The sequence below is a fragment of the Arvicanthis niloticus genome, chromosome 14, assembly GCF_011762505.2.
Source record: "Arvicanthis niloticus isolate mArvNil1 chromosome 14, mArvNil1.pat.X, whole genome shotgun sequence".
Classification (NCBI taxonomy): domain Eukaryota; kingdom Metazoa; phylum Chordata; class Mammalia; order Rodentia; family Muridae; genus Arvicanthis; species Arvicanthis niloticus.
Window position 1 is genome coordinate 26,148,683 of NC_047671.1, and position 27,149 is coordinate 26,175,831.

At 43.2% G+C, this 27,149-nt stretch overlaps 1 long non-coding RNA gene across 7 annotated transcripts in view; it reads left to right on the forward strand.

Moving 5' to 3' along the window:
- Nucleotides 1–25,470, forward strand: part of LOC143434289 (uncharacterized) — a 101,607-nt gene extending 76,137 nt beyond the window's left edge. For 5 of the 7 annotated variants that reach the window (XR_013103652.1, XR_013103658.1, XR_013103655.1 and 2 more), the window contains 3 exons: nucleotides 21,937–22,091; nucleotides 23,219–23,404; nucleotides 23,856–25,470. This is a non-coding gene — a long non-coding RNA (uncharacterized LOC143434289). Of the gene's footprint in view, nucleotides 1–15,255; nucleotides 15,632–21,936; nucleotides 22,092–23,218; nucleotides 23,405–23,855 lie in introns of those variants that run through there. The other 2 variants (XR_013103653.1, XR_013103654.1) reach the window with 2 other exon arrangements.
- The last annotated feature ends 1,679 nt before the right edge of the window (nucleotides 25,471–27,149 follow it).

Below are 27,149 nucleotides of genomic sequence, written 5' to 3' on the forward strand. Positions count from 1 at the left end.
TTTCACCCAGTTTAAAAGTGTTCAACTGGGGACTGTGTTGACAAACTTTTTTAGCTCACGGCAGGCATCTTTTTTGAAGTTTACCAGTCTTATCTTTCAGTCGATATGTTTCCCCAGTCCCTTATAAATTTTATTTCAGCTTGAATAGGATGGAGTTTATAAGAGGTTTTAAAATACTTTCTGGAATGTATCCCAATATAAATACATTGGCAGATACTGTAAGATATTCATCAGTTTAATGCAAGAGTCCTTAACAGGAGGCTAGGGGGAGGGGCACTCACTTGAATACCCACAGAGGGTTAACCAAATGCAAAGGCTGCTTTTGACTCCCTTGGGGGAGAAAGGTGATTGGATCTCACTCTACATTCTTCATTCCCTGGGGTCCTGGATGTGTAACAAAATGACTTGGAAATGACAAACTAAGCAAACTACTAGAATCAAACATATTTTTTACTAAAGATGTATTTATTTTATTTTCTATGTCTATGTTTTGCTGGTGTGTATATATGTGCACCATGTGTGTGCCTTGTGGGGACCAGAAGAACATATCAGATCCCGTGGAGTTGAAGTTACAGATGGTTTGAGCGGGTACTAGGAGCTGAGGCTGGATCTTAAAAGAATAGCAGCACGTGCTCTTCTAAACCATTTCTCCAGCCAACAGATACAGTATTTATTAAAAGTGAGAGACTGAGCTGGATGTACCTATTCCGGTGGGGCGTCTGTGTACACAATAGTTCTGAGTGAGAATGAAATTGGAGCGAAATCCTAGTGGTTAGCCCCCACCTTCCATTACCTCCTCAGCCCCATAGGCCATTTCTGTGAGGAGCAGGAGCTGACCAAATGCTTGTACATGGTGACTTGGGCTTCTATAAAGCCTATCAGATCTAATTCTTACTCTTCTTTCCTCTCGAATCCACCACCAGCTCAAACACAGTAGCTTCCAAGGTCCCAGGCCTGAGGTTTTGCAAGGATAGACAAACAGTGTCATGTGTGGAGGTCACAACAATGAGCTGCAAACGGACTCTGGAAGTCTCCTATGCTTTTTCTAACAAGATTGGCTTTTCCAGCCTGGCCTTCCTGTGTGCTAGCCTGAGTGAAACAAAGACCATTCTGGGCTCCTATGCACATTCATGAGCATGCCAGGCACAGGGGACTAAGGCTGCACTTGTCTTGGACCTGATCTTTGAGAGGGATATTTTATTCCCAGAAGAATAAAATGTTTGGAAAAGAGGTAAACATAAGTTGTTTGCTAACATGTTTCTTTTTAAACAAAACATGGTTTATATTTCTATGTGAGTATTCTTATGATGCTTAACGAGGAAAATCTCTTGGACTCAAATTGGTAATTTTTCAATCAGCATTCTTTCAGGTGTATACCTCTAGAACAAAAATAAAACATCAGTTCTTTATCAAGAGACAAACATCTGAAGGCAGTCATGGATCATGAGAATGAGCAGGTCATGTGGTGTGTCTTTTGGTTGTGTGTCCATGGAGCTTTGTGTGTGTGTGTGTGTGTGTGTGTGTGTGTAGGGGGTGGGGGTGCATGATCATACTTACGTCTGATTCTTGAATCAACATGGTGAGAAAGATGCTTCCACTGAGCCTGGAAAGGCATAGTGACCCTTTTGTCATCAAAGTTCTAAGAACAGGGAATGGAATATGGGCCCAGAAAGTGCCACCAGAACCCAGTTGTTACCATTCACACTGGATGTGACTTGTTGGTTATGAATATTCACAGGCTCTGAAACTGGCTTAGGGAACCTTGCAAGGCCTAGAGTATCCTGTGCAGTTATCCATTTCACTGCAGAGGGATTCTGTTATGGCCTGAGGCCCTAGTCTCTGTGGCTTCGAAACAAGTGAGATCTGGGAAAAGAATATTATTAGATAAACTGGAAACTGCTCACAAGACTTGTTGCTCATGGATTCCTCTGCCCTGGACCTATACAACCACCGTCATTTTTAACCATGCACAGTGTTGCCTTCACCCCAGTTCAGGTCAGACCCATGGCCTGATCCTGAAGGCATCTAGATATATAGACCTCATGGTTGTCATCCTGAAGGTGATGTGTTCAAAGGGCCGAAGGTAAGGCTGCTGAAGGGTGAGGCCATTCACCTCAAAAATACCACAATTTCCTTAGTGAACCCACCATGTGGGCCACTTTTTTCCTCTGACGGGAAAGAATTGCCCTCTTTCAAATGCTTTCCGCCATGGTGAGGCTAGTGGCCAACTTCTTCTCTGAGGCCCCTTGTCCAAAGCCCTGCCTCTGCTGGAGGGAGTGGGTAACTTGGATGTGCGGACAGTGCCTGATTGAGACTGACCCACTGGGCTCTTGCCAGCACTTCCAGGGGAGCTGAAGCCCCAAGTCCTTGGCAGAGAAAGCTGGGTCCAGAAAGTTCCCTAACGATGTGGTTGCCCAGCCTTGTAGATGAGATGCAGAGAGGCTAGGAGGAAGCTGGAAACCCTGAGATGGGAGGCAATGAAGGAAAAAAGAGGGGACACAGCATACATACCAGCTGTCTTCTTCTCTCTCCTCCCTACTTGGTCCCAGATAGGTTCTTCACCCAGAGCCATGGGCTCATTCCTGCATGTATGCTGGTTCTTGCAACCAACGTAGTTTTTCCAACTCGCTTTTTGGAGAGGCTCTGGCAATACCCAGGCCTTGTGTGTCTGGCTTGTCTACATGCCATGTACCTGAGGAGGTTGGCTTCTTCCTTCCAGGAGTCTTCATCTCTTCTGCCTCCACACAGAAGTGGGCAGCTTCCCATCTCTCTACTACAACAGTTTTAATGCATTCTGAAAGTATTCAGTGTGTTCGGTATGAAAAAGGGAAAGGCTGATCCAGCCGGAACTGGTTTGGGATGCTAGTGCAATAAAGTAAAATTGTGCTCTCAAGTAAACCTTGTAGGGGGAGGGAGAATCTCGATTTACCATCTTATGGCTACTCATAATTGAAAAGCCTGTGATTAAAATCAAATGCACTGTATAGGAAGAAACATACTCAGTAGAAACAGATTTATAGTCTTAATCTACCAGTCAAAACAGAAAACCACCCTCACTACACCCCTTAAGAAGCAAATTCCTCTTCCTCCTGAACACGATGAAAGGAAGGACCAAACAATAATTGGGGTCCCTGCGTATTTCCTCCTGCCTGTGGCCCCCCTGACAACTGCAGTATACTGACCTGCCCTGAACCTTTGCTTTCTTACAGATTTGCCTTCTGTGTAGGCTTTTATTTCACTTCATTGGGTAAGAGATCCTTACCACCTAGAACAGAACTTCTAACTATACAAGTAATCATCAAATTAACCTTGATGTCTCAGTCCATTCAGGCTGCTATAACCAACCACAGGAGACTGAGTGGCCTGTAACCAACTCAGATCTATTTGTCAAAATTCTGGCAGCTGGGCAAGCTGAGGTCAAGGTGCTGGTGGCCTAGATGTCCAGAGACGGCCAGAACTTGCTTCCATGTTCACTGGAGATTTCTGTGGTTTTATTAGTGAGATGCTACTCTTCCCCTGAGCCTTGTCAGCCCCTCCTCCCACTCCATTTCCAAGCTGTCACCTGGGGATTGGCTCCAGTATTCATGTTAAATATCAGTATTCAGTCTATGTTAATCTGTTTGCCCTAATAACCACATTATCTTCTTTAATAGTTGCCTCCATGTCCCATTCATCTGATTTTTGATTTAAAAAAAAGGGGGGGGGGGTGGAAGGTGATGTGAGGCAGAGCCTTCTCCATATAACAGCACAGAATGGCTTTGAACTCAAGATTTGCCTGCCTCAGCCTCTAATTCTGGGATAATAGGTGTGTGCCACCATGCCCAGCTCTATTTCTCTATTTTTATGTCAGAAAACTATGATTTTTCTGCCGCTTTCATAAGCCAACACACCCTGCTAGGCAGCTGCTCCTATTCTGGCATGGGGCCAACTGTATGGAAAGGTCTGGAGGCTGAGTTGGGGCAGCCTGTGCCCTCAGCATAGGGTGGGAGGTAGCTCTACAGAGAGATGGGGCCTCCTATAGCCACATAGGAGGACTTCAGGGAACAGTATCCCATACAGAAAGAATCATGTTTTGACCCAGTCAGAACACCACCAAGATAATCCAGCAAAAGGCAAGTATAGTAGGAATGGCCTGGAGACAGGGGCTAGCAGCGAGGATGAGGGACTGAGGCTGAGGTGGTGGGATGAGGGTGAGTACATGTAGCTTGGGATGCAGGCTTGGGAGAGATGTTTAGACATGGTGTACTAAGTGCATGGTGGGTTAAGCAGATGGTGCTCTGAGCGGATGCTCTCTTTCCTTAAGTGTGGCTTACAAAGGCCATTTTTGCCTAGGATAACAAAGTTAGCATTCTGGAACTTGAAAGAGGCAGATGAATTCCCATCAGAGGCCAGGGTGGAAGTCTTGGGAGCACCTGTCCTTGCAGGATACAGATAGTAGTCACCAACACAATGCTTAGATGTCTATCCAAGATTTGAGTTCATTATCTGTGGGGACGTGGCACACATCATAGCCAGGGGTTGTCTTCCTCTCTTCCTATGCCTAAGGGATCTCAGGGCTGAGGAAAAAAGGAAATCACTTCAACTGAGATGCTGGAGGTTTGGGGGACCTACTTGTTCTTCTCAACAGCAGTGAATTCTTGAACAGAACTCCTGGCTCTGAGGTCATGTTGTGTTTGTGAGACCAACAGTGGGAATTGACATGTGTGCTGCCAAGGAAGGAAAATGGTTCTACTGACTTTTAGTCGAACCATTCACAGTATTTATATATTTATTATATTTACTCATGAGATGTCGTGATCTTACACTTTGAAAGAACTGATTTCAAATGGATGCTCCGGTAGGAATCTGTATCCCCTCCTCAGAAAGCTGAGGAAAGAGAGTTCTCTGAACTCAGAACAAAAGGCCAGTCTAAGCAACATAGTGAGAGCTCCCCCCCCCGCCCCCCCCCACACAACAGTAAAAGCAGTAAAAGGAATTAATATCAACCATTTTTCGCTATATATCAGAGAGAACAAAGACCCAAACTATTTCTAGATGTTGAGCCGTGAAAGTCTGGGCTTCTTGGTGCTTGGCAGTCCTTGGTAGGGAGGTGTGGTGGGAGCTGATTAGCTAGGGGCTAGGGGGCTCCCAGTCGGGCACCAGGAATTTTAGTAGGAATGAAGCAAACCCTGTGCTCTGTTTCCAAAATGCAAACGCCTAAGCGTGTCCTCCCATCCCTCCTTGCGAGTGGGCCTTGTCACCCACAGCAGCAGTTGGACTGGAACCAGCCAGAGCAGGTAATACCGGCCCAGTGCAAACCACGTGACTTTAGCATCAGCCTTTTCCTTGAGGCACAGTTGGATCTGCCTCCATTAGAGGTTAACAGATCCATTGTCACAGGGCGAGGAGAAAAGAAGGTGGGATGTTGATGGAGCATGGTTGGGCTTGCAAACACCCTGGGCAGGGGAGCAGGGGACAGGGGATGAATCTGCCACTTGTGAGGAAGGAGAGGTTTGACGAAGGAGGATGTAGGCATCGGCTGAATAGAGCAGTGAGGCATCTGGGAAACTGGCATCATGGAGGAGAAGGCAGCCCAGGCTGAGGCACTGGAAAGGAAGTGAGAGGATTCTGCAACAGTAGGCAGGGCAGAAGAAGGGCCTCCGGCAAATGGCTACACGCCCTAAAGCCCCTCAGGCTCTGATGTTCCAGGCCCTTCAGAATCAGAGTAAGCCCATGAATGGTTGTGCCTGGATACCACTCAGCCCCCAGTCTCGCCCCACCCCGATCCTTATCATGATCAGAGGCGTGGCTCATGGAAAGTGCTTTACATCCAAGTGATGCTGGGTATGGAAATGTTGAAAAGTTCCAGGGCCACCAACCGTGGATAGGCGGGCTCATCAGTATCACACAGGCTGAGGGTTTCCTACATTGAAGTCACTGTCACCCAGTAAGGTGCTATTATGTAAGGCTGTCATCCTGCTTCACTGCAGCAAGCATATAGACAGAAGTGACATGAAAGCCCGGATGTGAAGAAGACATGTCTAGAGATGCCTCTGTCTGCCATGCCAGCCTTCTGGGGCCTCGTGGAAACCACGGGCTGACTCACTGAAGAGTCTTCCTAAACACCTGCTTTTGCTCCAGTGTGGCCTGTGGTCTGAGTAAAGGCCCCGGGCCTCCTGGCACACACAGAACTGATTTTCTTGGCGTTTTCTTTATTATTTCTGCATCTCCTTCCCACCAGAAGACTGGGAACGGGGCTGGGCTTCCTTTAAAACACGGGCTGGATCACTTCCTTTGTGCCAAGTCACTGAGAGGTTGCTGCTTCCCTCAAAACCGGGGGTGGGGGGGGGGGGTGGGGGGGGGTGGAGGGAGGAAAGCAGAAGAGAAGGGGTTTATTTTTTGGCCACTGATCACAATGCCAGATCCCCACCAGGATTCCATTCCAGTAGCCATACCTGTTCCTGAATTTGCTTTCTACGGTTTAAGTTACACAAGTTCAACTGTGTCCAAAAAGATTAAATGGAAAATGTCAGAAATAAACAATTCTTACGTTTTAAATTCTACTCTAGCCTACGTAGGAGGATGAAATCCCAGGTCATCGTCTCACATGCCCAGGACGTGACTCACGTGTGCACGGTATCCTGGTATCCATGTTACATATGCTGCCCTCCAGAGAGACTCTCAAAAGAGCCCAGCACATTGGGGCACCCTTTTACCTAGCAAAGATGCTCAGATAAGAGATGTTACAAAGGAGGCACTGAGGTACCTCGCACAGGAAGATTAGCTCTGGTGCCTTGGCAGTGCTGCTGGGTACACAGCACAGGTTTTACACAGAGTCAGTGTCACCACAGGATTCTTTGTAGGGCCTTAGAACATTTCCCTGTGGCGGAGAGGGCAAGTGTATCTATCAGGTGATGGTGTGAGGAAGTCAGCTGTCATGGCCTCTCTAGCAGCAGGTTGTGTCACCTCCGAGAGTCCTTAGAGAACTGCTTACGTGCATTGGAGTGGAGTTTGCATTTCTTTTGGTAAGCCCATTCAGTAATTCCTTAAAGGATCACTCCGAATGTAATGTCTCCAGCTGCCCATTTTATCCCTTGCTTGCTGTTGCAAGTACTTCCCGGTGACACAAGACAGAGAAATGGCAAATAAAGATTCTCTGGAAGAAGTGTTGTGCAGTCTGTGGTCCAACACAAAACTGCAAACTTACTTAAAATATGATCCCTTGCCTCTTTTTTGCAAACTAGCTTGTAACTTTTTTTTTTCCCCGCAGTGGCAGGGCTGAGGGTGTTGTCGTTACTTGGTTTTGTTCTTTGAGTCAGTTTTGAGATAGCTCTGGCTATCCTGGAACTTGCTATGTAGTAGTACAGGCTGGCCTCAGACCCACAGGGATCCATCTGCCTCTAACTACTGAGTGCTGGTTGGTTTTATATCGGTTTGACTGACACAAGCTAAAGTCACTTTGGAAGAGAGGAACCTTAATTGAGAAAATGCCCCTACTAGATTGGCCTGTGAGCACACACATATTCAGGACTGATGATTGATGTAGGGTGTGCCCTTCACTGTGGGGGAAGCCACCTCTGGGATAGAGGCCCTGGGTGCTATATGAAAGCAGATCAAAAAAGCCGTGAGAAGAAGTCACCACTGCTCAGTGACCTCTACATCAGTTCCTGCCTTGAGCCCCTGCCCTGACTTCCCTGGATAATGCACTACAGATTGTAAGTTGAAAACAGTTCCCTCCTCAAATTGCTTTTGGTCATAATGCTTTATCGCAACAATACAAACCCCAATTGAGGCAGCATGCACCCCTAGCCTGGCACTTCCATGGTTCTTGAGTGAGAACTATGTAGATGACAATATTATGTCACTGTGTCCACAGATTAGATGTGCCATTTGGAAAGGAAGACCACACCATCTCTTGTTCCAAGAGAACATATCGTAGTGGTGAGAGAAGCATCATCTCTGGGCTCCACAGACAGAGTTTCAAATTTTTTCCTGATGTGATCTTGCCATAGCTTTTTGTTTGTTTGTTTGTTTGTTTGTTTGTTTATTGGTTGTTGTGGTGGTGTGTATCAAGAGGTTTAGTTTTCTTGTTTGTTTAAATTTGTAGGCTCACTTTACAATTGGGGTTGTGAGAAGTTAAATGGTTGATTGAGCCAACTGGTATACCTGGGACCCGCAGCAAGCACTGACACCTGGGTCTGGATATGCTTGCATGGGCACTGGGGCAGTATCACTAGCCAGAGATTTGCTTCCGAGGAGCAGGTTGGTTGACTGTGACAACATCAGCTTACTGTTACAACACTGAAGCAATTGGCAAAGTCGGTAAAGTCGGTGTGCCTGGAGCCAAGGACACTCCCAGAGAGGTTTTTAGGGATTCTTTGCAAACTTCATGATGTTTTGTTAGTAAACTTAACCTTAAAACTAGACCTCATTTCCCCACACAGTTACCAGCCTATTCTGTGAGTCCTTTCCCTGTGTGTGAGCATCCACTTGTCAAAGTATCAGTTTTAAAAAGGTAGAGAAGACTGAAAATCAAGTGTACAAAACCATAACTTTGTTTAATTCTCACGTGATCACACCTGGGATTCCATTTAGTGGTATGGTGAGGGCAGAGATATCTGATGGTACTTAGTTATTGATGTGGGCCCTAGTTCCTGTGTTTTGGAAGACATTCATCATCACGCCCGAAATGCAAACACCATGCACAAATGTGAGAACAGGGTGTTTAAATGGGATGACAGATGGCTAGTCAGCCTAACGTGAGACCCTTCTCTCCATCATCCTGGTCCTTCTTGATCTTCCTCTTGTCTCTTCCTACTCTACACTCTCTGGCTTTTCCTGTGCAAACCCAAGTCTTGCTGATTTGTTTGGGAGCTCATCTGTCCTGCCTCCATCAGTATTGGGTCTCCTTACTTTGGGTCCTGCTATTGGCTGCCCTGGTAGACTTGAGAGAAGACACCATACAAAATGCTAATTCTTTCTCAGTCTTCCTTTTAATGGTCTTACCTGGCTAGTGCACAGGACCCAGCTGTGAACTGGACCTCTCTGCAGACTTTGACCTTGGGTTACTTGCTCATCTTCCAGCTACCATGTGAAGAGTCAAACTAACACATCTGATTTGGGTGTTGAATGTACCAGGAGTACTTTAGAGTGTGGAGACCTTTTTGGAGACCCTCAGACATGATTGGTGTTGACCACAGAGTTGCCAATACATGCAGCTGAACTTCTTCCTTAAAGAGGGAGCTCTTCACCCTCTGCCTTGTCTGTGTGAGCCTTTAAGCACGATGTCTCTCTAGAGTCACCTGCCTGTATCACAGCATCCGGGTCATTTATCATCATATATTAAGTACTTATTGGTTGATTATTTGATGCTTCTGTCCCTGAAACAAACAGCCCACGGACCTTTTTCTGTGCCCTGGAGCTGGTGCATTGGGGATAGAATGCTTTCAGTTGGTAGGTTTGATTCAATAGCACCAGGAAGCTTCTTTTCTCGGGTTCCTTCGTTTCCTTTCTGTTCCCAGCGCTTCAGGGAGACCACGTATGTGCTCTGACATGGAGCAACACTCAGCAAAACAGATAGTGAGCAATGCTTAACTGAGGTGGGAAAATAAAGAACCCAGAGGATCTGAATGGGTTAGGAAAGAATCAGATTAGATTTTTTGAGCCTTTGTCTCTAGAAGCATGTCATTTCAGTCAGTCTATGTAACAGGATGATATGACACAGGACAACACAACCATTTCTTCTATAGAAGTGTGGGGACCCCAAGCCTGGTCCACACTAAAAAAAGAAAAGATTCTTTTTTTAAGGCCAGAACCCCTGGGGGGAAGGGTTTTGAAAATGGTGAGGTGGGTGGGGGAGGGGTTCGATGTCTTAGTAGACAGCAACCAGCATCAGAGAGACAGAGTAATGTAGCCTAAAATCTCCCTGCCCCCCACCCCCAGGCCCTCCAGCCCACATTTGCTGTGAGATTTTGGAAGCCCACTGATGACATTCCCTCTACTCAGGGGCTTTGCTGTGTGTCCCACTAACCAACAGTTGTTTACAAGGGTGTGGGCATGGTTCTGTCCTTACATTTTTAAGCATTTTGTTTACCCAACCCAGCCTTAAAGCAGTAAGATCTTTCAAGACTGGTGACAGTATTTTCTCCTTAGTTATTTGCAGTAAAATTCTCTAATATAAGTACATTTTTAGTATTAACATTGAAATGAAGACTGCCGTATAAATACTGCTCACAAACTGGAATCTTCCCGAGACTATTGCCAATCCTGGGAAATTTTAGGGTGCCTATGGAAATCTGTTCTTGCCTTCTGAAGAGAGAGAGAGAGAAAGAGAGAGAGAAAGAGAGAGAGAGAGAGAGAGAGAGAGAGAGAGAAGTCCTTCTTACAGTTTAGATATCACTGTGGCTGGTCATCCCAGGTGATATTTAGAGAATGTTTACATTTTTAACACACAATGGCAAGTACCTTTTCCAAAATAAACATAGCCCTCTCTCTTTATGGCTTGATTTTGCCCTTCTTTTTATCTAATACTAGCAAATGAAATGTGGTTACTCCCTAGTTTCAACAATGACTAAGAATATGAGGTTTCTATACATGATTTAGTGCTTGCACGTATTTAAGTGATGCTGTAATAAAAGTAGGTTTAGGTCAGTTCTAGGGATGCAAACGACTATCCTCCCGCCCATCCTGTCGTATTCAAATCAGAGAAGGCCAGGATGGCACTGGTAATAGGAACTGTGACAGTCCTGCTCCTTGCTCGTACAGTCTGGGCTATTTTTGTTGAATAATTTGAGGACACTTAACAAATTGCTGTTGGAGCCTGGGGTGTGAGCCTCTATGGCCCCCACACCCACATTCCAACCACTCGAGGTATACGTGTGCATTGAATATCTGGTGCGGCATGGGGACTGGACTGGTCAGAAGGGCTTCACTGGAACCATGAGCCACAAGCACAGATTTCTATGCAAACATGCAGGAAAAGAAGACAGGGCCTTTTTTTCTTAGAAGCCAGGAAGGACAAAAAGCCCTGGCCAGAATGAAAGGGTTGTTGTACTTAGACTAAGGTGCTTTAGGATTTAGGAAAGGTTTCCAATTGTTCAGATTCCTGTGGAAAGCTTCGTGTCCCACTGCCCAGCTGTTGTTTATGTGGCTGTGTGTGCACAGCTCTGTCATTGTGTTTTTTAGTTGTTTTTTTATCTTCCTCCCTCTCCCCCTCAAAGCAGTAAGTTCTTTTAAGACCAGCCTTTTCTATTTTCAACAAAGTGTTTCTTGAGTTAAGTTCTGGCTTAGCAAAATAGTAGACACACAAACAATCTGTTTCTCAGACCAAAACAGTCACCTGAAAGCTAAAGTCTGAGAGGTGCACACTTGATTTACTAGGGAAAATTGAACTTTCAAATGATGCCTCAGGAGGCAGAGTGTGTCCTCTGTTCCTGGGATACAGTCAGGTGCCTGGGTACCCATCTACCCTTTGGGTTTTTCTAGGACTGTGCTAGGGCAGAGGCCTTCATAACTTGCCTTTGCAGTCAGCTTTCTGTCTCTGTGGGTTCTATATTCAGGGATTCAACCAACTGTGGGTCAAAAATTCCCATTAAAAGAGCTATCCATCTGCATGGAACACATGCAGGCTTTCAAATCTTGTTAGTCTTCAAAAGATACAGCATAATGGTGCTTACGTTGTAGGAAATATTTTGAGTCATTTAGGGACAACTCATAAAACATGCTAAGATGTGTGTAGCTCATAAAATACTTCGTCATCTTGTGTAAGAGACTGAGTACTTCAGAGGAGGACACCCACCTAGATTCCTAGAAGCAAGGATCAAGGATCAACTGTTCTACCTTTCAGCTCAGCTTGCCACCTCTTGCAAATTAGCCCCAGGGGCAGCTTGGACCAGACCCTCAGTGGAAAGTACATAACCCTCCAAGCCGTGTGCTGGGAGTGACATTATTCCCTTAGCTGAGTATTAGGCGACCTTCCCAGCAATGAAGGACTGGGAGAGGAAAAATGCCAGGACGTTCCTCACAGAATTAAAGGTAGGTGCATGATGCCTTAAATTTGAACCCAGCAGCAATGGAGTTGGACAAAACAAGATTGCTAGTAGTCCGACCCCACTCCCCCACCCCACACTCTACATTCTGCTTCCTTTCTGAAAAGTTGGATGACTTGAGCTCCCTGCCTCTCATTCTCCACCAAACTGACTTGACTCATACCAGAGTAATACTGCTTAGTCGACATATCAGTTTATTAAAGTAGAATTCATCAGATAATCCCATTGTCTTTGGAGATATCTCTCTCCTTCCTTATGTTTTTGACAGGATAATTTTCAGGTTCTTGGAAGATAGGGTTAGGAAGGACATGCACATCTTCATAATTATATCCAGATGGAGGAATGATGCCCACGGCAGCCCTGATCTCCTTTCACACTATAGGTTGTATACATCGCATATGTATAAGGTTTTCACGACAACTTTGTAGGCAGCAGACTCTAGCATCTGGATTTGTGTTTGCTTTGTAACACACAGTGTGCTACTCTTTAGTTCCTCTAAGTGTCTCTTCTATTCTTGCCCCATTCTCCAGTGCTGATGTAATTTTCCTAGTTTGCATTTGATTAAAAAAAAACTATGCCCCATGGCTTTCATGGCTCAGCTGACATCAGACTGGCTAAGGAAGGAGTTACATGTGCGTGCATGCGACGCTTGCAACTCCAGGTTCGGGGATATTTTCAGCTAGTCTCGTGAAAAAGCAAAGCTTGTAAATCCAGACAACATGGGAACAGGCAGCATATCCATCTCTAGCAGGAAGGAACATGGGCTCTCAGAGCAGAGGATGCTAGACTCAGGCACAGTGGTGAGGCCTCAGTTAAATGATTTTGTTAAGAATCATAAGTGGCCTTACCAGGAGCCGAGTCATCTCATATTCCTTTTCATAAATAAACATCTAGATGCGGTAATGGAAATGCTCATTCTGAATATCAAAGACTTGCCTGTTGGCACCTATAAAATGGGGAAATACATCCCTTGCTATTCTCCACTGCCCTAAACCTAAAAACCCTTGTTCACTTAAATCAGACAAAAATCAGATTTGCTTAATATGAGTTGTCTCTTTTATGTTTCCTTGAACCCATTTGGACTTTGTCCTTGGACAGCAGTCTGTGTTTGGGAGGGCAGAGCACCAGCCTTTTTTCTTCCCTTGATCACAGGGTATGTCAGAAAGGGCTGTCTATTTAGTTGGCTGCAGGAGGTGACTACCCCAGATGGCCCCTTACAGGACTTGACTACAAGGATCCCAGCAGTGGCCATCGCAAGATATGCCACTTGGCAGGTGTTACTAGACCCGGGGGTCTAGTGAGAGTCCAGGAGACTCTGGGAATCTTTTCAAATCTATCTGGGTTTGCAAGCATTGCTGGTAGCTTGTGAGAGTGACCCAGTGGACAGTTGAGGAGATGAAAGAAAGCCCTTTGGATTAAGTAAGATTTAGGAAATAAAAGGATTAGCTAGACACAAAAGCTAGATTTACGGGTTTATTTAGCCAGTGCAGTGTGGCATACTGAGATGGGGGACTGTCTAGAAAGAGATAAAAGGAATAAACTCAAGGGTCGTAGGGCAGCTAGGATGAGCAGAGCCCCTACCCCTGCTTGCTAAATCTTCTAATAATTGAAAATGGGCCCAAAAGGGCTGCCTCCCTCTGACTCCTCCAGCAAGTATTAAGGAGAGATACAATGACAAGCTAGCTCATTCTCTGGTAAGGTCAAGCCTCAGCTAATCTTAGGAAGTAGAACACTCGCTTTATGACAGTCTTTTCACAGGTTAAATAGTTTTTATCTTGAGCAATGAAACAGTTGATCCTTATGGGGAGGAGAGTTAAATATATTTTAGGATTATCAAAAAAAATCACAAATGTATCTTCTAACATGGGTCATCTCTGCTCTGCATCTTCTCCAATTGCAGGATCAGAAATTCCCATGATCAGAGGATAGTTCAAACACATCTGTGTAAGAGGAAAGCCTGGCCAATTCCTCAATACTCTTGGTCATGGGTGGGTAGCAGGCTGTAGAAGTCAGCTGCTAACTATGAGACAGAGGTGTTCTTCAGCACATTATGAGAAAAGTGCCAACATTGCTACTTCAGTGCTTTGGGACATTGTTAGGTAAGCTTAAATCACCTGAACACAAGCTCTGTGATGCCCTGGTAGTCAGTTAGATAAATGAGACGCTAAGTGACAGATGGCCTTGATAGTACAGACGTGCTGGACAAAGGGATGAGTGTCACCTCTGATGGAGTAGAGCCAATGGCAAAGATTCATCATGCTATCTATAGTCACAAGAGTTAAACTTATAATTTATTTATGGTATTTTCTGCTTAACTATTTTCAGACGCTACCTAATGCGAGGTAGGTGAGGTCTTATAAAGAAAGTTATCAGGGACTAAACCACCAACCAAAGAAGAGGGACCCATGGCTCCAGCAGTATATGTAGCAGAGGATGGCCTTGTGAGACATCAATGGGAGGGGAGGCCCTTGGTCTTGGGAAGGCTCGATGCCCCAGTGTAGGGGAATGCCAGGGCAGGGAGGTGGGAGTGGGTGGATGGAGGAGCACCTTCATACCTTCATAGAAGCAGGGGGAGGGAAGATGACATAGGGGGTTTCCAGAGGGGAAACCAGAAAAGAGGATATCATTTGAAATGTAAATAAATAAAATATCCAATAAAAAATGGAAAAACTAAAAAGAGAAAGTTACAGATAAGAGGGTTTCTTGGTATGTTTTAGCTGTCTGCACACTTGACCTTCTGCTGTTTGTAGGAGCAAATCTAACTAGCTGACACAGGCTGAATTGTTCACATCTGTGCTGGACCAACTATGACAGGTCCTACTAATCCCAAACTGCTCTCAAATATCCAGAACCTCTGCTTGAGTCAGCCTTCTGAGGACACTCCCTGGATGCTTGACATCATGCCCTTTATCTCTGCAACTCTACCCAGCAACCAGTTTCCCTGAGGTACTTTCTCCCAAGGTGTTAAGACATTTTTGAGAGTTGACTTCGTCCTTGAGATCATATGACTTCTATGACAATTTTTTTTTCCCTAAAGCCATTATGAGTGTGGCTGACCAGTGAGGAGAACAAGACTTTTTAAGATGGAAGCTCGTTTTCTCCACTCCCACCACACAGAGAAAGTTCTTGGAGAAAAGTAGAGAACCACTTAAACCTGGATGAATAATATTAATTGTCATGAGTATATGTATCAGAAACCGATGACTGCATCTGTGTCCTTTTTCTACAGCGTCACAATGCAGTGAAGAGCACAAAACGGACAAGATACAGCAGTCACATTGACTGCAGGTTGGCCAGTAATTTCACTTTGATAATTTGATAACCAGCCAAAGCAAACATGGATTCTTCTGTTTTCATCTTGATTACTAACATTAACTTTCAGATCACATATCATTCATAACATAATAAGCAGTTATATGTACTTGTATGTATGTAGCTTGCAAAGAGTTATAGAGGCTGCAGTAGTGTTTGCAAAGCTTCAGAAAGGCCCAGACAGCAGAGGCCAGGACACAGATAAAGATGCAAGAGCAAGATAACAACTCAGGATGTTTGTGGGAGATGCTGCTGCCGCTGCTGGAGAACCCCACTGCTGGGTCAGAGATGAGTTGGGCCTTGAGGTCAAGTAGTGTTGCAAAAAGTGTGGGACTGTAGAAGCTACAGAAGTGAAGAGCACTATGGGATCCAGACATACAAACTGACAGATGAAAGGACAAACAGACAGAGGGTGGTGGTGATTCTTGTAGGCCACATCAACAAGAGGGATTGTGTAGAGCTAATGTCCCTGGGAGGGTCAGTTCTCTGCCTGTCTATCCATTCCTTGATGCACTCTGGATGATGGAATGACAGATTTGCATTGTATTCTTGCCTTTAGGGGGTCCATGTGAGGGTGTAGCACCCTTTCTTCAGTCTGATGTGCCCCACAAGTTCTAAGACCCAACTTTCCTGCTAGGAATTTAAGATGGTCACATGTTCCTATAGTCTCAGTTAATATAAATTTATAGGGTGACACCTTGCTATTTTTAGGGACAAGTTACATGACACTGTATGCTTCAATGCCAGAGACTGATGATGTTGTTTAGAGTGTCTACCAGATGACATCCACAAAGTGCAGTCTAATCCAGATGGTAAAATAGGGTCTCCCAGGGCAAGGTACATCTTGAAAACACAAAATCACTCTGTTACACAATACAGACTATCTTAGAGTCAGACCTGTCCCGATCTCTACACTACTATCCATTAAAACCAGAGCATCACAATTCCAGCATTGTCTGTGGGCATGCTATAAAAACAAACTATTTATAGTGTAGTAAGATGGGTTAAGGGATCTGTTGCCAAGCCTACCTGACTCATACGGTAGAAGGAAAGAAGCAAATTCTCCCGTGTGGTCCTTTGACTTCAACATGTGCTCCATGCATGCTTACATACGCACTCTCAATTTATAAAGAAAATAAAAAACTGTATTTCCAGTCTAAGCCCATCCTGTTCTCTCACACAAGACAGTGGAAGTAGCAATACTGCCCCCAACCCATTTTCCAGAAAGTACAAGTGACAAAGGCAGGCAAAAACTGCTTCTGAAGATCCTGTGGACCCCACTCATCCATTTTGCAGAGGAATAAACCGATAGCAACAGTGTGGATGATATTTGCACAAATATGCAACATGCTTGCCTCAGAGCTAATGAGCGTTTTGAGCAAATGTTGTTTTAACTGAATTGTATGGCTGTGTTTCTAGTTCACAAAAAAATAAATAAAAATTAAAATGAAAAAAAAAATACCTTCTCAGCCTTTTTGCAAAGATCAAGTGTATTTTACCAGAAAACTTACAAAATCACTAGGGCCTAGGCAAATCCACACACTGATGGGACATTAGGACATACAATGGGCTGGAACTGAATAAACAGAACTTTTATCAAGTTAACTTTTCATGAAAAACCTAAGTGCCTTTAAGCTTGAGAAATAATGTTTTTAACAAGATTTAAGGAAGATACAGTATAACAAAGTTGATTAAAGTTACCATGCAACAGTGGTAGATAACACTGCTGTTCTAGAGAGGCTTAAGGAGGAAGAAAGTCCCACTCTAAATATGGACATGGCGGTCATGTGCACAAGGGTCCTGTACTGAATACAAGGTGCAGAAAGAGAAACCAAGCTGAGCATCAGCAAATATCACATGTCTCTGCTTCCTGATTGGGATACAATGTAACCAGCCTTGTCTCACACCTGCTGCCGGAGCTCACTGCTGTGATGGACTGAGTCTTCAAACTGAGCCAAAACAAACACTCCTTACTACATAGATTGCTCTTGCTGAGTATTGTGTCACAGCAAGAAGGAAAGGCGGTGATAGAGAAAGGAGTAATTATTTGATGGTTTAAATCTTCCTGAAGATTGTAATCATTCATTCTAATTGCAAACTTGGCAGGATCTGGAATCTCTCAGAAAGGGAGCCTTAATAAGGGATTATGTAGATTAGGCTGGCCTATTGGAATGTCTGTGAGGGACTTTTTAAAATTAAGTTAACTGAGATGGGAAGGCCCATCCTAAATGTGGGAGGTACCATTTTACATCCTAGGATCACATACTGAGTGACAAGGGGAAGTGTACCATGCTCTCTGCTTTGTGACCATCTGTTGTAGATGACTGATGTCCCCACAGTGACAGCTGGAACCTGGAACTGGGGGTCAGAATAAATCCTTTCTCCCCTAAGTTGCTTTTGTCAGAGTATTTTATCTTAACTACCGGGGAAAAAAACTAAAATATTACATTTTTAATTGATCTCTTATATTTATTGATTTCTATGTTTGTGTGTATGTGTGTGTCAGTGTGCATGGATATGTGCTCACAGAGCCATGGCGCACCTGTAGAAGTCAGAGGACAAGTTGGGGGACTTGGTATTGTCCTTCTACCATGTGTGTCTTAGGGGTCAAACCCAGGTGACCAGACAATGTGACAATGCTGTTTTACCATCTAAACCATGTTGATAGGTTAAGTTTCTATGATCGAAATTCTTAGCTCAGACACAAATTAATATGTGCTTGAGCCTTATCTCTTGGGTCTCAGCATGTTCTTCCATAAAATACTATCAATTAGACTGGAAACTGTGAGTAATTTTGCTTTTCTGTAAAACTCTATGCTTACTGGATTACTTCCCTTGGCTTGTTCAGCTTGCTTTTTTATTGAACCCAGGATTGCCAGCCCAGAGATGGCACCACCCACAATGGGCCCTCCCACTCTTGATCACTAATGACATCACTCTATGATTGCCCATTGTTATTGGCTGAATCTTATCACCAGCCCTCAAAATTCACATGTTGAAATCTTAACTTTAAGTATTGCAGAAGGGGACTGGGTATGGAAATTGAGTGTTTGCAGTGGTAAGTGAGCCATAATGAGGCACCGTGGACCATAATCCAGTGCCACTGCTGTCCTTAGAAGAACAGACTTGCATCCATACAATCAGAAAGATCATGAAGCCAGGGAAGGAGGCAGCCATCTACCACTGGGAAGAGAATTCTCCAAGGAATCTACCCTGCAACATCTTGATCCTCCGCTACTGTAAGAAAATGACTTTTTGTTATATAAGCTCTCTATGGGAACGAAATGGCTACCATCACAGTGGCTGTGAGAACTGCTTATCAGGCACTATTCAGTTAACCTTCTCAACATCTCCGTGAAGTTGGTGCCATTACCAGCACCACACAGGATACTTAAGGAAGGGAATGTAGCTACTAGAATTCAAAATGCCACTGCCCTGCTCACCTCTTGTACTGGCTAGTTTTGTGTGTCAGCCTTACAGACTGGAGTTATCACAGAGAAAGGAGCTTCCCATGAGGAAATGCCTCCATGAGATCCAGCTGTAAGGCATTTTCCCAATTAGTGATCAAGTGTGGGAGGGCCCATTGTGGGTGGTGCCATCCCTGGGCTGGTAGTCCTGGGTTCTATAAGAAAGCAAGCTGAGCAAGCCAGAGAAAGCAATCCAGTAAGCAGCACGCCTCCATGGCCTCTGCATCAATTCCTGCCCTGTGTGAGTTCTAGTCCTGACTTCCTTTTGTGGTGAACAGCAATGTGAAAGTGTAAGCTGAATAAACCCTTTCCTCCCCAACTTGCTTCTTGGTCATGATGTTTTGTGCAGGAATAGAAACCCTGACTAAGACACATCTGTTCTATACATTGCCTCTGAAATTCTAAAATATAAAAAGATAGGTCTTTAAATGTCAATTAGACAGTATCTGAAGCATGTCCTTTAGTCCCTATGTTGCTTCATTGACAATTGGAATATGAAAACCGAGTTCATGTGAGACCAGTCCTATTGCCTTCTGAATATCTGTCCTGAAACATTTAATCAATATATGCATGTACTTATCATGAACATATCTGCACTAGAAAATGGGTGGGGATGATAGTATATGCTTACAATCCCAGCATTTGCAAAGTGGAGACCAGCCTTAGCTACATTGTAACTTCAAGGCCAATGTGGGCCACACCAGATTCCATCTTTTAAAAATAAGAACAACAATAACAAAATATATGAAAAAAAAATACTAAGTTCTCTCCAGAGAGGTTGTTGTAAGACATAAAAGAAAAGAAATTACCAAGGGCAGACTAAAATGCATATTGCTGGAAGCTGGAGGGACAGCTCAGTAGTTAAGCCCATTTACTGCTTTTAAAGAAAACCCAGAAAAAAATGCAAGTATTAGTAAGGTTTTGTACAATTTTTCATTTCATGTAAGCAGTTACATACTTAAATGACATTGTTGTATAATTAACCAAGTCTATATTAAGGACAATGTATGTACAATCACATTTATCTCACCGATAAAATAAGTTATATTAAAATGTCTTACTTTTGTTTTTGTTTATATATAAAATCATATGTAAAATATTTCCTTCTCTTTAATAAGTTTATTTTGACAATCTAATATATAAATTTCAACAATGAAAATTCTAGATATTTCAGCTTGTAACTGAATTTGTCCTGAGCTACAGCATACCTAATTCAAAGGTTATTTTGCTACCAATATTTTTAAAAACATCCAAAAGTCTAATGTACAATTCAATGTAAATTTTACATATTTGAGTCAGAGTAAGACAAAAAAACAACAAGCCGAAAGACAAATTTTAGTTTAACATGAAAAATTAGGAGATAATGAGGGTGTTTATTACTTAATGCTAATAGGGTGGTTTTCTTAAAGGGAGACTCATCAAAAGATGGTTTGAAAGACTGGGCTTTTGCCCAGTGGGAAAATATTTGCCCAGAATTATTCAGGCCATGAGTCTGATACTCATCAGAGAAGTGACAGGTAAATAAATCAACATCTGATTGTAGTCTTAAGTGAGCAGTTCTCAAGAATTAAAACTTGGCTAGATGCTCTTGGAAGAATGCATCTCCAAGTTCACATAGACATATTTTTAGCTTTGAATGAAAGCTCCGAGGCTCATCTTTAATTTCTGTATTAAAGCTAGCATACTTAAAAGGGTCGAAACCGTGTTGGAATGCACATAAAATGTCAGCTGTGAAACGAACCCTTTATTTTCCAAGTTGCCAATCTCACTGCACTTGAACAAAAATACACGCAAGGCTTATTTTTCACAATACTTCAAAGTCATTTGTAATTACTATTTCACAAAAGGCCTCTGTTTGGGAGATCTGGAAAGTACTAATCCATTTGTGGCTGACAAAGTAATAGTTGCTAAATTACTTAAGGAAAACTGTAAGAAGTATCAACAAATTTAGTGTAAAGTTCAATTTAATTATAATAATGGAGGGTTTTTTTTTTTTTTTTTTTTAATTCAAATCCAAGGAATGAGCTATTACCCCAAACCAGGCAGTTTGCTAAGTATATATTTAGCTAGCAAACTGCTGAAAATGAATGAATAGTTCCCATGTTTTATCATATTTTAAAGACATTTAGTTTTATTTTGTGAGTGGGTATTTTGCCTACATGTATGTTTGTGTACCAAATGCATGAAGTGTCTGTGGAGGCTAAAAGAAGGTCCCCATAGAACTGGAGTTACAGCAGGCCACCATGTGGGTGCTGGGAATCAAAGCAGGGTTCTCTGAAAGAGCAGTCAGTGCTCTCAACTGCTGAACCATCTCTCTCAAGCACATTCATTATGATATGCATTGCTTAAAAGTGATGTAACTGTTGGTATACATCATTAATGTAGAATTACTTTGGGATGGCTGATAAAATGGAAATTGCTTTCATCTCTATTTTTACTTGTATTTTACATAGGTATGTGTAAAATATCTCCTTTTTCAAGTTTGTTATGACAAAATATGAAAAATTCCATAGTAGAGAATCTAAATGTTTCACTCTATAGCTGACCGAGTCTGTGCTGAGCTACACCATACAAAACATTAAAGGTTATTTCATGACCAATATTTTATAAATATTCCAAAGCGCTAATATAATTCAGTGTAAGTTTTGAACATTTGAGTCAGGCTAAGACACAGAAGAAATTAACCAGTTGGAAAACAATTTTTAATCTGAAAAGGAAAATCTATAAAGCAATCTTCACACTATGAAAGAAAGTCATCTTAAAGAGTTGATTATATTAAATCTCCATGTAATCACTGAAAAGTTAAGAGTGAATAAGTTAAGGATGTAATTTTTGGATATTGTTCACATCAATTCTGCATGCTTTACTGGTGCAAAGAACATTAGTACATTAGTAAGCCCGCCCTCTCTGTTGTCTTAGTAAGCCATAGAATTAACAGGGGTGTTATCTCACCTATGTGCCAAAACAAGAATTAGACACGGATCTAGATAGCAATGTGCTGCTGTGACATGTCCTGACGAGTAAGAAGTGAGAAGACATCATTGCAAGTTGAATGTCTATGACCTTCTGATTTCTAGAACATACTATCTACATTGCATGAGGCTGACTTTCATTCATTTCCTCACCTGCAGGATGCCACGGCTGCTCAAACATCAGGATTGTGTATGAATTGGCTGTTGTTGCTTGTAGCTTTTTGCTACCCCTGCCTTAGCTCCAGGATTGGACTGCACTACCAGACCCTACCCTGCCGCCCTTGAATCCACAGATCAACCACACAGACACACAGGTGTTCAATTTCAACTTGCCTTCTTGGCACAATTGCTGGGCACTGCTATCTCCTGCCTGAAAAACATGCCCTTATCATTACCCTTAGCCCTGCTCCTCCCATCTGTACTAACTTTGGTTGATCAGTTGAATCTAGTCCCAGCTAAACATCTCTGACCACCCACCTACAGGAGTGGCCACAGCCCACCCCTCCTCCCGAGACCTCACATGGTTGACTGGTTTTCCTCTCTCCAATGGTGAACTCCCTTCTCTCCTCCCTTGCATCTCTCTTCTCCTTCAGGAACCCAGAAGTACCTTGCACCCAACAATTGGCCCCATGGCTTTCTTTACTGACAGATCAAAAACCAATTGGGGAACAGGACCTTAGCATCAGAACCACCCCTACAGGCTGTTGGAAAAGCATTGAAAGTGGTCCTGTGTTTCTGTGATGCTCATTACATTATTTACTGTCTGTTCTTTTTCCTTGATCCTTAAATATATAATATCAAAGGGGGTGATGCTAGAGAATTAATGACTTACTTCCTTCAAATGAGTAAGATTCAATGATTTAAATAAAGTATTTATTTAAAATTAAACCCCTGGAGTTATTATCACCTAATCTTATAGTCGTCTATATTATCACCTAATCTTGTAGTCTTCAATAACAGTTGTTTGCATAAGAACCTAGGATATACAACACACATTTATGCAGCCTTCCAGTTTATTCTTCAGACTTGGGAGGTAGGTAGCATTATTGATTGTTACTAGGTTGAAGGATGTATTATCATCTTCACCCACATGCAAATAATGGCACACCTAAATGTAGTGGCAAAATCTGCATAGCAGGAAGGATGTGAAGATTCGTAAAACTTAGGGCTAGAAAGAGAGTTCATCTACTTGACTAACTTTCTCTATTTCACAGCCAAGAAAAGAAAGCTTCTTTGAGAAGATAAAGGTGATGTGGTCAAGTTTATGTCCAGGGAGGCCTCCTCCAAACTAGAACTTAACACTGCTTAACTTGGATTTGCTGCATAGAAAGATGATCTGGGGAGTAGACATTTAGGTTCTCACCCCAAATATATTAGTTTAGTGTAATTGGGGATGGGGGTTAGGAATCTTCCATTTAAAAACACCTTCGTTGACTTGCAGCCTGTGATCCCAGTTTGAAAAAACTAAAAAACATGCAAGCTCAGTCTTTGGGAAAAAGACACTGTCTCGTCCTTTGATGAAGAAAACGGTTGTGAAGTCCCAAGAAATACCAAAAGGAACAAAGGAAGGAGTGGGTAAGACCCTGGCAAGGCTTTAAAGAAGAACAAAATGCCCATCTGTTATATGGTAAGTCTCCACAGAACCCACGGGAGCCAGTGCATGTGACTTTGCTCCTGACCTAGAGGTGAAGAAACGGTTGATAGGCCAAGTTCAAAGCATCGCCTTTCAGAGAGGCTCCAAAAATACATGGACATTTGTTAAGAGGTTTTTGGAGTGACCCAGGTCTCTGTGGTTGCAGAATAAAACATTCTTCCCCAGAAAGCCTCCTATGTGTTATGCCCTGATCCTAAAACTTGTAGCAGAGACAGAACAGTGTACAAAGAATGGGCTTCAAAGCGATTCCTTTTTTTCTTTTGCAAAGACAAAAAAAAATGCTGCTTTAGAAATTACTGTAGTTTAAAAGCCCCTGGATGTCATGTGTGCTCTGAGAGTTATCTGGCAGGAACGTTTTCTGAATGATAATGCTCTATTTAGGTACTTTAGTTTTTAATGTATTTTTTTTTCTTTCTGCATGCAGGTCTCTGCAGGAGGAGAAGTGGTGGTAGGCACCAGCTGTGGGCCAAGAAAAGTCCTCCACCTACTGTATTTGTGTTAGTGAACACATTCATGGGTTCACCTTTCTGGGTTGAATTTTACCTTGTGTGAGCTAGTGATGCCTCTGCTGATATATAAATATAATGATGGGAAGCAAAGTGTTTGATAAAAGGTCACTGAGCCCACTAATCCCCAAATCAAATCTGTGACTCTTGTCGTGCACATCCAAATCATCAGCAACATCTGCAGTGCTCACTGCATTTCTGAATCCCGGCTCCTCATGTGCACATGACTGCCACCTGACCACAGATCCACATTTCTCATCCAGATAGTTACAGTGGCATTCTAACAGGCTGCCCTGGTCGACGATTTGGAGTTGGTTTATCTGCCCAAACTTGTGCTAAAATTTGATTTGCAGTGGAACCGTGTGGAGAGGTGAAGGGAAGTTGTACTAACTGGGAATAGTCCAGGATTGAGGCATGTGAGCAAACTGGATCCAACCAGACCTTCACCATGACTCTGAGAGAGCACTGTTATTTTCCTCTGGAATTAACTCTGTGGTTATTTCTCAAACCATGGCAAATCCTGAGGATTCGGTGGGATATTTTGAGGTCCTAAGTGGTGCTGAATATAAGAAACATCCGCTTCTTTGGTTGATTCAAAAATGGAACCAGAGGGCTAGAGACATCCCCCACTCTTCTACTCAATGAAAAAGTGGGATTACACTGTGGTCTGTGTGTTCGTGCAGCTGCCTGGAATTTCTTGGATGAATGAAGAGGTGAATATGAACATAGAGAAGTTGTCCTTGGACTAGACAGTGCATGATCTGTCTTAAGGTGCCAAATACTGGCTCTGATACCTGTGATGTCAACAGCACTAGGGAATGAGACCTTTAAGATCACAGTGTTAGAACACTTGGCTCCTGAGAAACACCTTAGTTAGGACCTTTAAAACTAGAAGATAAATGGAGTCCAAGTACCTGTAATAGCTAAGTTGTTTTATGCATTAGCTCTTTTGTTGTTGGTTTTTTTTTAATTAATTAATTTATAACTCAGTCGTTGCCCCCATCCCCCTCCCACAATTCCTCACCCTATTCCTCTTTCCCCGGTCCCAAGAGGATGCTCCCCAACCACCAGGCCTTCCAAAGAACCAAAACCTTGTTTTATAGCTAGCTTTCTCTTCAAGTAATCTAAGGCTGCCTGATCATTGCCTCTAGAGTATCAGAAGTACCCTCCTTGATGCAGAGAAATGAAGTCAGGGGAGATGGCTAACTCTTATAACTGTCCCTTCTTTCCTTCAACAAAATTATGCCAAGTTCTGTGAGTCACACTTCCTCCACCTACAGCACTCCATAGCCCAGGAGATTCACACAGTCAGAGAGAGAGACAGAGAGAGAAACAGACAGAGAGAGAGAGAGAGAGAGAGAGAGATCCTAGACCTTGGAAAGACCATGTGTCTCCTGGATATTTCTTGATTCATCCAAGAAGTTGATGTTTCTTTATTTAGTACCATGTATGGCCTTGAGATATCCCACAAAATCCTTAGATTTCAGTCATTTGAGAAGAGGGAACTTCAACTGTAAACATTTTCCTACCAGATTGGCCAGTGAGCAAACCTGAAGGACATGTTTTTTTTTTTTTTTTTTTAATTAGTGACTGATGTGGAAGAGTCCAGCTCACTATGGGAGGTGTCACCTCTGGGAAAGTGATTGTAAGTTGTATAAGAAAGCATACTGAACAAGCCAGGATGAGCAGACCAGTAAGCAGTACTCTTTCATGGCTTCTGCTTCAGCTCCTGCCTGCTTGAGTTCCTGGCCTGACTTCCCTTGGTGATGGACTATTACCTGAAATAATCCCTTTCCTCTTGAAGTTGCTATTGGTCATAGTGTTTTATTACAGCAAACAGAAATCATCTTCTTGATGCCCACTAAAGATTCGTGAGCTGCAAGCCTGGGGTCCAGTGTAACAGAATTAGGAGAAGTGGATCTTGAGCAATGAGCATGCAGTAAAAGGAATTTGTGTGACTGGCCACATGTGTATAAAAGGATTAATTAGTGTAATTCTTTAGGAGCAGAGTTAGTCTTCAGAGAATGGTTGTTATATAGTAAGGCTTCCCATTCCCTTTGGTCCCTTCTGCCAGGGGTTGGCTTTCTTTCAGGTCCTCTGCCATGTTGTAACAGACAGGGATTCATCTTTGGGATGCTAGCTTCCTGCTGTTTATATATTGTGGCCATCAGAATTGTAATGAAATAGAGAGCTTTGGCTTATAACCTTAGAAGCTTCAGCTATTTTCTTATTAGCAAGGTAAAAACAGGCTGAGTTAGGATTGGATCTAAGTGTTTGTTGAGTTAGACCAGAAAGTGTGGCTGTTTCTATCCTATGGGAGTCTGCCTTCAGAGTCTCTCTTTGAAGAAGTTTATCCCCTGACTCCAGGTTTATTGGCATTTAGCCTTGCTTTGGTGAGCCATCCCAAAGCCTTGCTTGCTGTGTGTGCGAGCCAGAGGGTGCAGCTCTGGGGACCATCAATTCTTTAGGACAAGAGTGACCCTCAGCATGCAGTGAATAGGAGATGGAGCTATGTTTTACACTGACCAGGAGAATATAAAGGTAGTGCCTTGGGGCAGGCTTTTGTCTTGCTTCACAATATAAAGATCTGTCTGAACTGGGAGGAGGTGGTGACTGGAAAACAGGGGAACCCTGTCACAGTGTAAGTCCTGAAGTCTCTAGGTAAGTGATCTTTGTAGCATGGCTCCCTTGGTGGCAGGAGGTATTGGAAGGACTGTGTTACTAGAGCATTTAATATTCTCCTCATTTAATAATGCACGGATGGTAGAAGTACTGAAGCCAGCAAGTCTAACCAGGGACTCGGAGGAAAGCCTGGGAGTGTTAAAGTACACTAAAACCTAGCAGACATTTTGAATTCTTTAGGAAAATTCACTTCTAGCTTGCTAAATACTGTATGTAGGTCAGGAACTCCATTTTCTCTCCGCCCATCTTTCAGTCTCAGGACCACTTGATACAGCATGTTTACCTGACTTGTAACATGCAGAGTACATGCAAAAGTTCTGTAATTGGCAGCTCTAGTTTCCTTGCAAAGACAGTGCTTGGTAAGAAGGCAAAGACCTAGATGAAGATGCTATGGTCACTCGGGCACTGCTGCAGAAGTGCACCACTCATAGCTAGGAAGGTCCACATATGGCTGTCCCTTGGCCAGATACTAAGAAAAGTAAAGAGTGTAATATGGCAGGGTGTCCAGCTCAGAGTCCTCACTGGGGTTA